Consider the following 14,903-nt stretch of genomic DNA (forward strand, 5'->3'; position numbering starts at 1 on the left):
ACTAACTTACATATTCTACTGAATAACTCACAGTTCAGGATGCTTAAAATATTTGGCAATTTCTCATCCATTCAACTCAACCAGTATTTATTGAGTGTCTACTGAGTGCCTGGCCCTGTACTGACTACTGGAGGGATGTAAGAACTGTAACACAGGACCCCTGTTCTTGAGTTTTCCATCCAGCGGAGGCAGCAAAGCTAACACAAGAAACAATGAATACATTATTCACTTGAACAAACATTTATCAAGTGCTTACTATGTGCAAGGCCCATATGCGTAGTGCAGAGCACCAAGTACTATAGAAATTCAGGGTAGAGGGAGAACAACATGGGCTGCTGTGGTTGGGAAACACTACATAGAGGTCAGACGCCTGAATTTCAACTTGAACGGAATTGAAAATACCGCATTCCCTCAGCCCGTCCAAGTCTTTGCTTCTTGTGCAATTTTTGTCCATATCTTTCCGCAAATAGTCCCTGAGAGCTCTACCCCCCAAACAATAGAAATCTTTCCCTGGTTTTTCTATACTTCCTGGATGCCGGTCCTATATTCAGGCGGAATATCTGTTTTTCTTCACTCTCGCTACAGAATTGGCCCTCGTCTTTTTCTGATCCTGTTTGTCCTTGATCATGTCTTGTACGCTGCTTTTTATACACAAATTTTCATTGGAAATATGCTGCAGCCTACGTATACCCACCCACTGTGTGGTTTTCCTCATCTGTAAAGTGAGGCAATTGAAAGAGACAGCCTCTAGAGTCCTCTCCAGTTCTAAATCTATGAGTTTGTAGCTTTGGCCAAATAGCGTTGCCAGAAGAATGCTTCTGCAATATTTCAACAAACTGTGATTTCACAGATCACAACCTCTCTGTGACTAAAGAGATGATCCGCAAGTTTTGCCGGAGCTGAAAACCTCATTACAGGAAAGCCAAATCTATTCTGAGCCTCCTACCTGGTCTAGAGGAAATAGTATGGAGTCCCTCACCCGCCCATATTCAAAGCCTTTGGGGCTTGCTAGGACCAGAGTAACCTGACCTGGCTTGACGTAGCCTTCTAGAACCCAAGGTAACCTTCACAGTATAGTGAGGCATGTGAGGATGTTGTATGCTGGGCTTTCAGAGACGGATCTTTTCAGAAGCAAGCAATCAAGAATCCTTCAAAGTGCTACCTTAACTAATTGCAGATAGCAAATTCGGCAAAATGCAGTTTTAACCAATGTTGAAAAGACAGCGTCCACTTACTAGTTGGATAACCATAGACAAAACAGCTTAACCTCTCGCTCAGTGTCCCACGCAACTCTCTTAAAACTAGAGGTTTCCCAGGAGCTCCAAATCTCCCTCGGTTGAGGGAGTTCTGAAAATTGCCCTCCCTCCTTCTCTTTCAAATTAAAACCATGTCTGAAAGAGATATTGATGTAAAACAGCCCCCAGTCCTCTGAAATGGAGTCAACATAAAATACCATATAATAAATAATATAAAATAAATTAGGTTTATTCACTAAACTCACCAATAAGTTTATTTATTGTGTAAGTAAACTACACCCTATGAGATGATATAGGAATATGTAAATGGGATCGCTCAAGGGATCATCTTAAAGAGTGGAGAACCATTTTCAGGAAAAGAAGCTATGATCTATTGAACCACTTCACTTATAACAATGAATAAAATGTGGGTAACAAACCATTAATAATTCAATTCATTCAAATTCAAGCAAACATTTATTAAGCACCAATTGAGTGCCTACAAAGCATAGAGAAAAAGTAAGAGCCTTCATGGATCAGACAGTGCCATTCAGGCATGCAACACATACACAGCTGACTAAGAAAATTGATTTCAGGTTTCCCCCACCACATCAGGGGTTTTTCAGCAGAAGCTAGACAACCACTTTGCAGTTATGTATTTTTATGAAGAACAGATAGATTTTTGTATAGATTTATAAAGTAATAGAGTATAATACATTAATTAAGTATTTTTATAAAGATTGATAAAATCCTCTGCTGGATGGAAAACTCAAGAGCAGGGGTCCTGTGTTACAGTTCTTACATCCCTCCAATAGTCAGTACAAGGCCAGGCACTCAGTAGACACTCAATAAATACTGGTTGAGTTGAATGGATGAGAAATTGCCAAATATTTTAAGCATCCTGAACTGTGAGTTATTCAGTAGAATATGTAAGTTACTTTGCCTAATTGATAAAGTAGAAAGGAATAGAGTATTTTTTTTTAAAAAAAAGGACCGGATGACTACAAAGCTACTAAAGTCCCTTCCTACTCTGATGTTATGTGAAAATAATTAAACTTAATGTAAATTAAAAATAATTAAGTGTGGAAAGTTGATGCTTTGGGAAAAAGACAACCTGAGTTTGGAACAAAAGGCCTATTATCTATCACTACTGTTTAATAGCTATATGGTGTTGGACACATAATTTACTGAGTCCCAAATTCCTTTCCTGTATAATGACCTATACATTTCCTTCCAGCTTTGGCACTCTGTTATTCTGTGAAGTGTATTAAAGAGATGCCAAGCAAGAGGTTTTATAAAATTAGAGGAAAAGATAACAAATAAGGAATGAGAAATGGCTTCATTATGGAGCTGACAATAATAACAGATATTTCTATAATCCCTTCAAGTTTGTCAAGCTCTTTGCATACATATATTCTCTCACTTGAGCTTCACAATGACCCTACCCAGAAGGTGCTATTATTCTGCTCACTTCACCTTTGAGGAAATTGAAGCAGAGATAAAACGACTTGCCCATGGTTAGAAAGCTAGTAAATGTCTAAGGCAGGATCGGAGCCAACAAGGCCAGTGTTCTGTAGACCTCTGCCATGCTGCCTCTCTGTATTTCAATTAGTCTATAAAGGATGTGCCATTCCAACTTACATCCGGTGTCCTGGATGAAGGCAAAAATAGAATTCTTATGAAATTGGCAGGTGACTTCAAGCTGGGAGGGATGCCTAACTGTTGGCTGACAGCCAACACCCAATAAGGACTTAGAGTAAAAAAAAAAAACCAATCCATCAAAATTAATAAAATTCAACTGAACTAATTATAATAAGTAAAATAATTATGAGTCAAAAATTATAATGAGTAAAATACAGACAAATAAAAATGATAAATGATTAATTCTAATTCAAAACATTTATTAAGCACCCATTGAATGCAGAACATTAGGCATTAGGGGAGATTTAAATCTCCCTCTATTAGAGAGAAATGTAAAGCTTTCCATCAGACTATTTAAAATATCACCTCCATCTTAATGATTCACATTTAGGTAGAGATTTAAGGTTTGCAAAGTACCTTCCTAAAAATGACCCCTCTGAAGTAGTTAAACATAAATATTAATAAGATCATTTTATAAATGAGTAAATCGAGGTTTGTTAAGTTAACTGGCATGCCCATTGCCACGTAGCAACTAAATAATTCTACTGACTTCAAGCCCAGCATTCTTTAAACCATCCTACCTCTCCCAGTATAAGATGAGGTGAAGGGGGAGAGAGGGTGAGGCTAGACAACTGTTCATATGGAAAAGAGCTTGGGGGTTCAGTGGACTGAAATTTCATTATGAGTCAACAAGTAACATGGCAGCCAAAAAACTGATGCAATCTTCAGCTACGTTAAGAGACAGACATAATGTCCAGGAGGAGGAAGGGGATAGTCTTGCTGTACTCAGCCCTGGTCAGATCACATCTGGATTATTGTGTACATTCTAGGCATCATATTTTAAGAGGAACAATGATTGAGAAGGTGGAACATGTCCAGAGGAGGATGACTAGGGTGGAAAAGAGATTGGATACCTTAGAATATGAAGAGCTGGCTCAGAAAGTGAAAAAGTTACTCTACAAAAAAGTATTTGGAGGGCTGTTTGGGGGGAAATGGATTGTTTCAAAAGACTTATTCCTCTCTGACCACAAAGCAAACAAAATCAGCAGACCAATTTGTTTGTAAAAGTTGCAAAGATAGGTTTTTTGGCTCAATGGAAAGGCAAACTATCTGATAATTAAAAGTATCAAGAAGTGAAATGGATTCCCTCAGGGGCAGTACAATCTTCCCCTCACTATATGTTGTTGAAGGAACACTTTTTAAGGAATGTTGTTGAAGGGATACGTATATGTGTGTGTGTGTGTGTGTGTGTGTGTGTGTATAGACACATACATTCACACATTACTATTGTTAAATTGTTTTAGTTGTGTTCAACTCTTGGTAACCCCATTTGGGGTTTTCTTGCCAAAGATTGGAGTGCTTTGCCATTTTCTTCTCCAGCTCATTTTACAGATGAAGAAACTAAGACAGGGTGAAGTGACTTACCCAGGGTCACACAGCTAGTAAGTGGCTGAAGTCAGATTTGAACTCAGGAAAAGGAATTTTTTCACTCCAGGCCCAGTAGTAAATACACACACCCACACCCACACCTACACACACACACACATGTTTGTATCCTTATGGACCATAACTGTAATCTATATTCATATTTTATAGAAACCCTATCATAAACATATACATATATTTATAAAGAGGTCTATCTGTATAAATATATTTAAATATGTATATATTTCTATAAGTAGACATTTATATACATATGTGTTTACATATGTATAGAAATGCATCTTTATATGAATATCCATGCATATATTTATATTAATATATTTATATAAATATGTATATGTGTGTATATTGTATGTGCAAATATGGATCCCTTCAACAACAGCTTTAAATTTGAAATCATTTAGTGAAGGAAAGAATGACAATTTTAATTATTAGGAAGTTTGTCTTTAGACTGAGCCAAAAAGCTGTCTCTCTGCATTTTTTTGCAGATTAATTGGCCTAGTTGTGCCTTCTCCAGCCAAATAGAAAAAGTCTTTTAAAACAATTCCTTTTCCCCATAAATAGACCTTTGAAAATTCTTCTGTGGTCTAACCTTTTTATTTTCTCTCTCTCTGTGTATGTCTCTCTGCCTGCCTGCCTATCTGTTTACTGCTGCATGTTATGTGCATGTATTCTTTGTAATATATTTGTAATATGTTATATAGTAAATGTATTTATAATGTACAATATAATATATATTTGTTATATACATATGTATAAAATAATATTATAATATGATATATTGTGCACATTTTTAATACAATGAATTCTGCATATTTAAAATATATTATATATGCTTATATAAATAACATTTGGCTGAGGATGAAGCCCAGAAAACAGACTCCCACTCTGAGCTCCAGCTGGCCAGCATTCATCCTGGGGGCAGCCTCATCCCCAGAAAGGAGTCAGGCTTTTCTATTATGCTTCAGCTCATTGTGGTCACATTCCACAGTAAAAATCTAGGGAAACTCTCTAAGACAAAGCATGGTTAGGGCTCTTGTCTAGGATGTCCCCAAAAGCAATTAACAAGTCCCCTTAGAAAAATATTCATTGTACAAAGTCAGTATTGGAAATAAGGTAGCTATTTCTTCTATCATAAAAGAAATATTTAAAACACAAAAGATTTCTAAGTGCACAATAACAAATCCTTAAAACAGGAAACAATGCCCATAGCTCCTAGCTCCTATTATACTTTTCAAGGAGGTAAACACAACTTGATGTGAGTGTTAAAAAAATATTATTTCACCATCTCAGATCTGTACTGTCCAAGCAACAGACAAGGTCAAAATCTCTTCTCCATCTTGGACATGGGTTTGGCTTTCTTCATCCTTTCACCTATAGCATCCTTCAAGTTAATTTTTTTTTTTTTTGAGGAATGGTGTTGCAATCACATCCTGTGGCGCTGTGTAGACTGCATCACCTCAGGAATTCATAAACTCGTGAGCTAGAAACATCCCTCTCTCATTATCGTCATGGGCTTGACTGTCCAGGGAAAAACCAAAAACCAAAGCAAAAAAAAGGCTTCTGGGAACTTGAGGTCCAGTCTCAGGTTATTCTAGGCAAACACACATTCTTAGAGGTAGGTAAGTAGTACAACTCCAGTGGGACTTGGAGTAAAGAAAACCTAAGTTCAAATCCAACTTTATATTCTTAATAGCTTTGTGATCTTGAGCAGGTTACTTAATCACTTTTAGTCTCACTTTCCTCATCTGTAAAATGTGAAAGACTACAGGCCTTATATCATAGGGGTGTTGTGAGAAGGAAATGAGATAATATCTGAAAAGTGCTTTGTAAACTTTAAAAGTGCTTTGTACTACATCAGTGTTAATGAGACAGCTAGGCGCCTCTGCAGAAAGAGGGGATAGAGGGCTGAGCCTGAAATCAGGAAGACCTGAGTACAAATTCAGCCTGAGGAACTTATGAGTTGTGTGACTCTGGGCAAATCACTTATTATTATCACTCTGTTTGCCTTACCACTGGAGAAGGAAAGGGTAAAACTCCTCCAGTATCTTTGATGAGAAAACTCCTTGGACAGTATTGGTATGGTACTGTTCTTAGGGTTGCAGAGTCAGTCTTGACTGAAAGATGGAACAAAATCAGCATCACCATTATTATTATTATTATTATTACCTCAGGTGCTTGTCACTGCCATGGCCACTCCCAGCTCTCTAGAGATCTAAGACCTCTAGTCCCAAGTGACTCACTCAAAAGAAAGGAATAGTTTTTGTGTCTTCTCTCATAGACTGGTGAATAGGCAGCTCTTCGTGGCTCAGGAGTCAATCATCTTTGTTACAGTTCCACATTTACCAGGACCAAGCACCAGCCATTATTCTTGCATTGGTCCCTCTTTAACAAGGACTCAAGAGCTCATGCTGCAGTTCAATCCTTGCTATTAATAAATTGTATTTATCATATTGACTTAGAAAACACCAATAAATTTGTTCATTTCAACATACAAAGACAAACAGAAAGGAGAATTTTATATGAAACTCTGAACTTCTGTTATACAGTTTGTTTAAGAGTATATTAAGCATGGTAGTAACAAAATTACCCTTCTTGTCTGTGTTCCTTTCCAAACTTCTTTCTACTTTCTTCTGTGAATTTTTATTTTTCCATTAAGTGCCTGTTCTTTCTTTTCCTTTCCTTTATCTTTTTTTTATCACTGTCACTATCCCCAAAGTTTAAGCACCCCTAATAGAAGCCATGTTTTATAACAAATAAGCATTGTCAAGCAAAACCAATCCTTATATTGGCTATGTCAGAAAATATTTGCCTCATATCTAGTCCATCACATTTCTGCCGAGAGGGAAGAAATGTGATTCATCATCAGCCTTCTGAAGTCAGAGTTCTAAAGATTTTTGATGTTGTTTTCCTTTATGTCATTGTGGTCATTGTGTCAATTCTCCTGAATTTACTTCCTTATGTATCAGTTAATAAGAATCTGTTCAGATTTCTCTGAATCTGTCTCTTTTGTCATTTCTTATGATGTAATTATCTTCCATTTCATTAATATATTTTGTCAGCCATTCTCCATTTTAAGGGTACCAACTTTGTTTCCAACTCTTCCTTATTTAACACATGGTTCTTTCCCCTCTATCTTTGACCTTTTTGACATATATATGCCTAGGAGTGTTATATTTAGGTTAAAGAATATATACAATTTGTATTAATCTATATCTTGTCCTTGGATCCAGTTGAGAGGAGGAGGGAGTAAGGCTGGTATAAGGTTGGTGTAAGGCTGGTGTAAGGGAGTAAGCCTCCCTTAAATCTAATTCTCTTGCAAGTCACAGCATCACCTCCCTGATATCATTGCTCTTCTTTGAGAATAAAGGAAAAGCAACAACAAAATTCAGTGACTATGGTTATAGTTTCTAAAAGCTTTATGAAATAGTTGGACCAATTCACAGGTCCACCAGTGGTACCTTAATGTGCCTGTCCTCTAAGCTCTTCCAAAAGTTTCCATTATTCTCTCTTTTGAAATCTTTGCCAATTTAGAGGTATGAAGAAGAATTGCAGAGTTGTATAAATTTTCATTTCTCTAAGTATTATTGATTTAGAAGACTTTTTAAATGCTTATAAATATCATTCATTTCTTCTTTTGAAAGTTACTTTTTTACATCATTTAACCATTTTTCTCTTAGGAAATGGCATTTATTCATATATACATATATTGCATGTATATATTACATATGTATATATATACACATGCATGTGTGTGTGTGTGTATGTGTGTGTGTGTATGTATTCCCTATATATTGGTTAGTAGAAGCTTAGAGAAATAGTGGGCTATAGTAAATAGAACAAGTCTTAACACCTAAGTTCCACTCTGGCACACATTTGCGGTGTGTTCCCTTGGCAACTACCTTTATCCTTTCAGTTTCTAGAGCATTCTTTAAGGCTATAAGTTTCAGAGGAGGTACCAATCTATATTAATAGAAATTCTGTATAACAATGGAATTTCAGGTCTAGCCCTTTCAAAACTTACCAGAAAATTTAGCTATAAATGTTATTTTTGTTTTGATTTGGATTTGGGATTTTTATTATTTGGTTTTGTTTTTGGGTTATGGTTGTGGTGGTTGTTGAAGTTAGTTATGTTGAAAATATCCCTTTCCAGGGCCTGTATATGCAAGAATGTTTGTGGCAGCTCTCTTTGTAATGGCCAGAAACTGGAAACTGAGTGGATGCCCATCAATTGGAGAATGGCTGAATAAATTGTGGTATGTGAATATTATGAAATATTATTGTTCTGTAAGAAATGACCAGCAGGAGGATTTCAGAAAGGCCTGGAGAGACTTACATGAACTGATGCTGAGTGAAATGAGCAGGACCAGAATGTCATCATATACTTCAACAATAATATTATATGATGATCAATTCTGATAGATGTGGCTCTCTTCAACAATGAGATGAACCAAATCAGTTCCAATAGAGCGATAATGAACTGAACCAGCTACACCCACGGCAAGAACTCTGGGAAATGAGTGTGAACCACTATATAGAATTCCCCATCCTTCTCTTTTTGTCTGCCTTCATTTTTGATTTCCTTCACAGGCTAATTGTACACTATTTCAAAGTCCAATTCTTTTTGTACAGCAAAATAGCTGTATGGACATGTATACATATATTGTATTTAACTTGTGCTTTAGCATGTTTAACATGTATTGGTTACCTGCCATCTGAGGGAGGGGGTGGGGAGAAGGAAGGGAAAAATTGGAACTAAGGGTTTTGCAATTGTCAGTGCTGAAAAAGTACCCATGTATATATCTTGTAAATAAAAAGCTGTAATTAAAAAAAAAAGATTTTCCAAAGAAATTCCAAAATAAAAAAAAAGAAATTAAAACTATTTACAGCCATAAAAAAGAAAATATCCCTTTCCAGATTGGCCTTAATAGTAACAGTTATTTGAAAGACTGAACAAAGGAAGCATTGCTGTCTAGTATGGAATAGCACTGAGTTCATGTAAAGTTCATCCACTTTGATTTAAATACTATAAATGTGGGAAAACAGGCCACCTAAGTTAATGCTTGTCCTACAGCTATGGATGGAGAATGAGAACCACAAAAAAGAAAAGAAAAAGAAAGAAAATAATTGAAATGGAAGAAAAAAATTAAGACATAGAAGAAAGACCCTCCCCTTAAAAGCATAAGTAAAATCAAAATTGAAGACCAACAAAGATGGAAGACCAGAGCTAGAAAGTCCTTAATATCAGATGTCCCAAGATAACCAAGAATAAAGAAAAATACATATTTCATTGAGGAGAAAGGACCTGATTACTGAAACTAATTTATTATGTACATATCACCAAAGCAGAAAAATCTTATAGCCAGTTTAATTAGGCTTAGAAATGCCATAGGATCTTTGAATATAAAGACAATTTGATTCAGACATTTTACAACTCTGAAAATAGGACTACAAAGTTTGCTTTCATAGAAAACCAAAAAAAAAAAAAATTATAGTATCATGTTTCTCAATTTACTTTGAAAGAGTAATAAAAGTCCAAATTTCTACTAAAACCATTATCCCAATAACCCGTTGCATTTAGTAATAGGGTTATGAAAAACTAAATGGCTAAATATTGTCCTGTTGCTACTGCAGACACGCATGAAAGATGTAAACTCAGGAATCAGGAAGCTTCCAAAATATTAATATTTTGTTCATGTTTCACAGGTCAACATAAGCATTTCTGTAGTAATTTGGTCTTGAAACCAGTAGTTTCATAAACAATTGTAAGAACTGAATGACTCCATTGATTTAGAAATATACTTCACTAAAGTTTCCAAAATAATTTTTAAAGAAAAGAACAGCAGGATTTGGGTAAAAGGGATTTGCTTATGTATTCTTTCTTAAGAAATGCTCATTTAAAAAGTTAAAAAAAGGTTCCTACCTAAGCTCACCCCCAACAGTGAAGTTGCTATGACATTGTAGGTAAGTATTCAACACCTAAATTTAGCAATCCCTGAAGCAATCAACAAGCATTTATTAAGGAGTTGCTCTATGCCAAGGACTGTGCTAAATCCAGGGAACACAAATACAAAAAATGAAATATTGCTACTTACATTGTAATAGTGAAGAGAAAGCCAAACTTGAGTATCTACAAAATAAATATTAAGTTAATAAATACAAATATATGGAGAGCAAATAGTTCAATACAATACAATAGAGTTTGAGAAGAAGGATACTAGTAGAAGAGGAGATAAGAAAAGGCTTTATGTGGAAGGTCATGTTAAAGCTTCATCTTTTTGTTTTAAGCTTTTTATTTTCAAAACATATGCACAGATAATTTTTCAACATTGACCCTTGCATAGCTTGTGTTTCAGATTTTCCCCTTCTTCCCCCCATCCCCTCCCATGGATGGCAAGCAATACAATATATATTATACATGTTAAAATACATGTTAAATCCAATATGTGTAAACATATTTATACAATTCTCTTGCTGCACAAGAAGAATCAGATCAAAAAGGAAAGAAAATGAGTAAGAAAACAAAATGCAAGCAAATAATAACAAAAAGAATGAGAATGTTATGTTGTGATCCATACTCAGTTCCCACAGTCATCTCTCTGGGTGTAGATGGCCCTCTTCATCACCGAACAATTGGAAATGATTTGAATCATCTCAATGTTGAAGAGAGCCACGTCCATCAGATTAATCATTGTATAATCTTGTAGTTGTCCTAGAAAAATGATCTCCTGGTCCTGCTCATTTCACTCAGCATCAGTTCCTGTAAGTCTCTCCAGGGCTTTCTGAAATCCTCCTGTTGGTCATTTCTTACCGAACAATAATATTCCATAATATTCACATACCACAATTTATTCAGCCATTCTCCAATTGATGGGCATCCACTCAGTTTCCAGTTTCTGGCCACTACAAAGAGACCTGCCACAAAACACTTTTGCATGTGGGTCCTTTCTCTCATTTAAGATCTCTTTGGGATACAAGCTCCATAGAAACACTGCTGGGTCAAAAGGTATTCACAGTTTAATAACTCTTTGGACATAGGCCCAAATTGCTCTCCAGAATGGCTGCATCTGTTCACAGTTTCACCAACAATGTATTAGTGAAAGCTTCATCTTAAAGGGAGAGAGGAAGTCTGATAGGGTTAAATAAAGAGGGAATGGATCTCAGGCATGGAAGACAACAAAAGCAAATATATAGAGATAGGAGATGAAGTATTTATGTAGGAGGGGCATAGAGAAGTGATTTACTGAGGTAAAGCTGAGAATAGTAGAAATAAACCAATTCTTCCCCAAAAGAGCTCTTACCCATTTTACTGATATCCCTTTCTCACACACATACATAAATATGTGCACCTACACATATGTGTCATATAACTGTATAAGTAAGATATGTACATGTCTCCCTGTGTACTTAATATGATATTGTATATATGCTATAATGTACATATAATACTGTAGTATACAAGTATATAAGCTCAGGGAGAATAAGGACTATGTCATTTTTCTATTTACATCCCTAGCATCAAGCACAGTACCTAGCACATAGGAGATGCTAAATAAATGATTGACTGATAGGAGAAGAAAGGAGAACATTCCACACAAAGGCAACAGTAAGGAAAAAACACAGAGGTAGGAAAGCACTGGGTGTGTTTGGGAGAGTGTGGCCAAGTTTAGGGGGGCTCTATAGTACATAGAAAGGAGTGGTATAAGCTAGGAATAAAAAAGGTATAAAAAAGGCAAGAAATGGCACCCAACTCTGAAGAGTCTTTAATAGAAAGAGAAGGAATAAGAACTTCAGGCAATATGGACCTTCTGAAGATTTGTGAGCTGCCCTCTTTAAAGGACTTCCATAATCTGGTTTTGACATATGTCATGTGGAAAAATGGGAAAGGGGCCATTGGAGTAAGGAGATACTTGGATTTGACTCTCACTTCTGACACTTATTAACTATGCAACTTAACTTCTCATGAACTTGTTATTTAATCTGTCTGAACTTCACTTTTTTCATGTGTAAAATGAAAGAATACTATCTGTATCACTGACCTAATAGAGCCGTCATGAGGATGAGAGGAAATACCATTTTAAAAGTATTTTGCAACATTTAATGTGCTATACAAATGTTGGTGTATCCCTTTTGTAAGAGGGTCCCTTCTTAAACAAAGCTCCTAAGTACATTTTAGGAACCTTTTTCTTTGCTTCAACTGATCCTTCCAATGTGGGATCTATTAACTTCAGTATATTGTACACCCCTAAAGGATGGCCAACTTTCCCCCTTACAAGCATTTTGGCTTTCAGGGCATCAAACACAATATAGGTTTTATTCAACACAGTAAAGGAACTTTACTTTATGTTCCTTTAAAGAATGTATACCAAAGTTCATACACACTCAAGAAATCCTTTTTCCTTATGTGTTGGGATTTGCACATTCCCAAAGAAACACATCCAGTCCTTCAGACTTCAGATCCAGTCCATCCAGCCCTAAATGCTATGTATTTCCAACAAGGAAAAAGAACTCTTGTGTCACTAGGGAGGTAGGAGAACCTTTCTTTTCCATGGGTTATCCATTTCTAGGCATCTGGCAAGTCCAAATTACTAACAGTATTATCATGGATAGGGTCCTTCAGACAAGATCTCATTTTTCTCCTCCAGGCAGGAACCCCGTGATTTTTTTTTGCTTTTCAGCTGCCCTTTCCTTTTGTCCTTTCTCCATGACCCTGTAATTCAGGCTTCTTTTCTTCTCTAGTGGACCACACTGATGGTTCTGTTATCCATTTTTTGGCAGGTGCTCTCTGTCTCATTACTGTTTACTGCTCTTTCTGCAGATGCTCACCAGGGTGCCATGGCTCCTGGTTGCTTAGCCACCATAGCTTTTGCCCTTGCTCATAGGCTATTCCTGTTCTCCACTATTTATTCTCTTCCCTAATAGATGATAAGGGCTCTTGAGCTTCTGGACCTTGGAGGAATTACAGGGATCTATTTTATAGCTCATTCAGAATGAAATTGCCAGGACTAAAAAGCTTTAGGTCTACTTGAACCTCTGTTCTTTCAGGCATGACCCCAGGTCAGAAATGTTTCTGGAACATTCCAAACATTCTGCTGTTTCCTTGCTCTCCCCTCCTACAGTACAAAGGACCTCTTAAAGCAGCTATGGAAACCTTTTCATTCATCCTACTGAACCCAAAGTTCTGTTTTTCCACTTGAAATAGTTACGACAAATTGGTCCCACGCTTCTCCTCTCCCCACCCTAACAGGCGAGATGCTTCCTGCTTGGTCAGCATCTCTTGCTGAGTGAAGCTTAAAGCTCAGAGATGCTCTTTCTTTACTCCTTCTTCCCACTTATCTTCTCCTTTCCTATTTTCTTTGGTGGCAGATGAGCCAAGCCAACCATATTAACCTGGGACCTCCTTAGACCTTGAAGAAACCCTAAAACCTACCAGAGCTGGGGACCACTCTTAGCAGTAGGTGCCTAGGACAGATAAAGACATGGGGAGCAATCCTAGTTATCACATCAAAGATTTGTGTATCTGCTATGCCCACTAGTGTTGTTGTTATGGCTGTTTCTTTTCCTTAGTTCACATTGGGCAATCTGTGGCACAGTGGATAGAACACTGGGCTTGGAATCAGGAAGACTCATCTTCATGAGTCCACATCTGGTCTCAGATTCTTTCTAGCTATGAGATCCTGGGCAAGTCACTTAACCTTACTCACCTTGGTTTCTTCATCTATAAAATGAGCTGGAGAAGGAAATGTCAAGCCACTCCAGCATCTTTTTCAAGAAAATGCCAAAAGGGTCATGAAGAGTTGGATTTGACTGAAACGACTGAGATACAAGAACAGCTCACGTTATTCCCTTATGTCTACTCTCCATTCCAGTTAAATAGGACCACCATTTCTCCTCTGTGCATTTTCAACAATTCTTGCTTATACTTAGAAGGCTCATCCATTTCATTTCGTCCTGTTGGAATCCTTATCTTTCTTCCAGATTCAGCTCAGGTAACACCTCCATCAAACCTTCCCTGATCCCCCAAGCTGAAAGCTGTCCTCCACAAAATTGCTTTGCTCTTATCATTTTCTCTTATGTGATATTTATGAACAACTTGGATCCTCTGGGGGACTGTAAGCTCCCTGAGGACAGAGCTATGTCATCTTTCATTTCTGTATCCTCCATAAATAGTACTGTGAAATTAAGCACGAGGTAGTTGCTTTATAAATGTTTGTTGGACAGAATTAAGTTTCATTTCTAGCAATATGAAGAATGGATTGGAGGAATAGAGAATGGACGAGGGAATAGTTCTGGGGCAACTGCTCCAATAGTCCAGCAGATGGTAAGGAATACATGTATTAGGCTGATGTGAGGGACATAAAGTAGGTAGAAAGAGATAAGAGATGTGGCTGTGAAGAATGGAGAGGACTTGGAAACTAGCTGTGTAGTGAGGAGATAAGGAAGAAAATGAAAGTCAAAGGTAACAGCAAAGTTGTGGATATAGAGATTGGTCACATGACACAGATGGAAATGGTGAATTCTGAAACAATAAGCTTAGGGGAAAATAATAAAAGTAGTTGTGGATATATTAAATTTGAAATGCTA

The sequence above is a fragment of the Antechinus flavipes genome, chromosome X, assembly GCF_016432865.1.
Source record: "Antechinus flavipes isolate AdamAnt ecotype Samford, QLD, Australia chromosome X, AdamAnt_v2, whole genome shotgun sequence".
Lineage (NCBI taxonomy): Eukaryota > Metazoa > Chordata > Mammalia > Dasyuromorphia > Dasyuridae > Antechinus > Antechinus flavipes.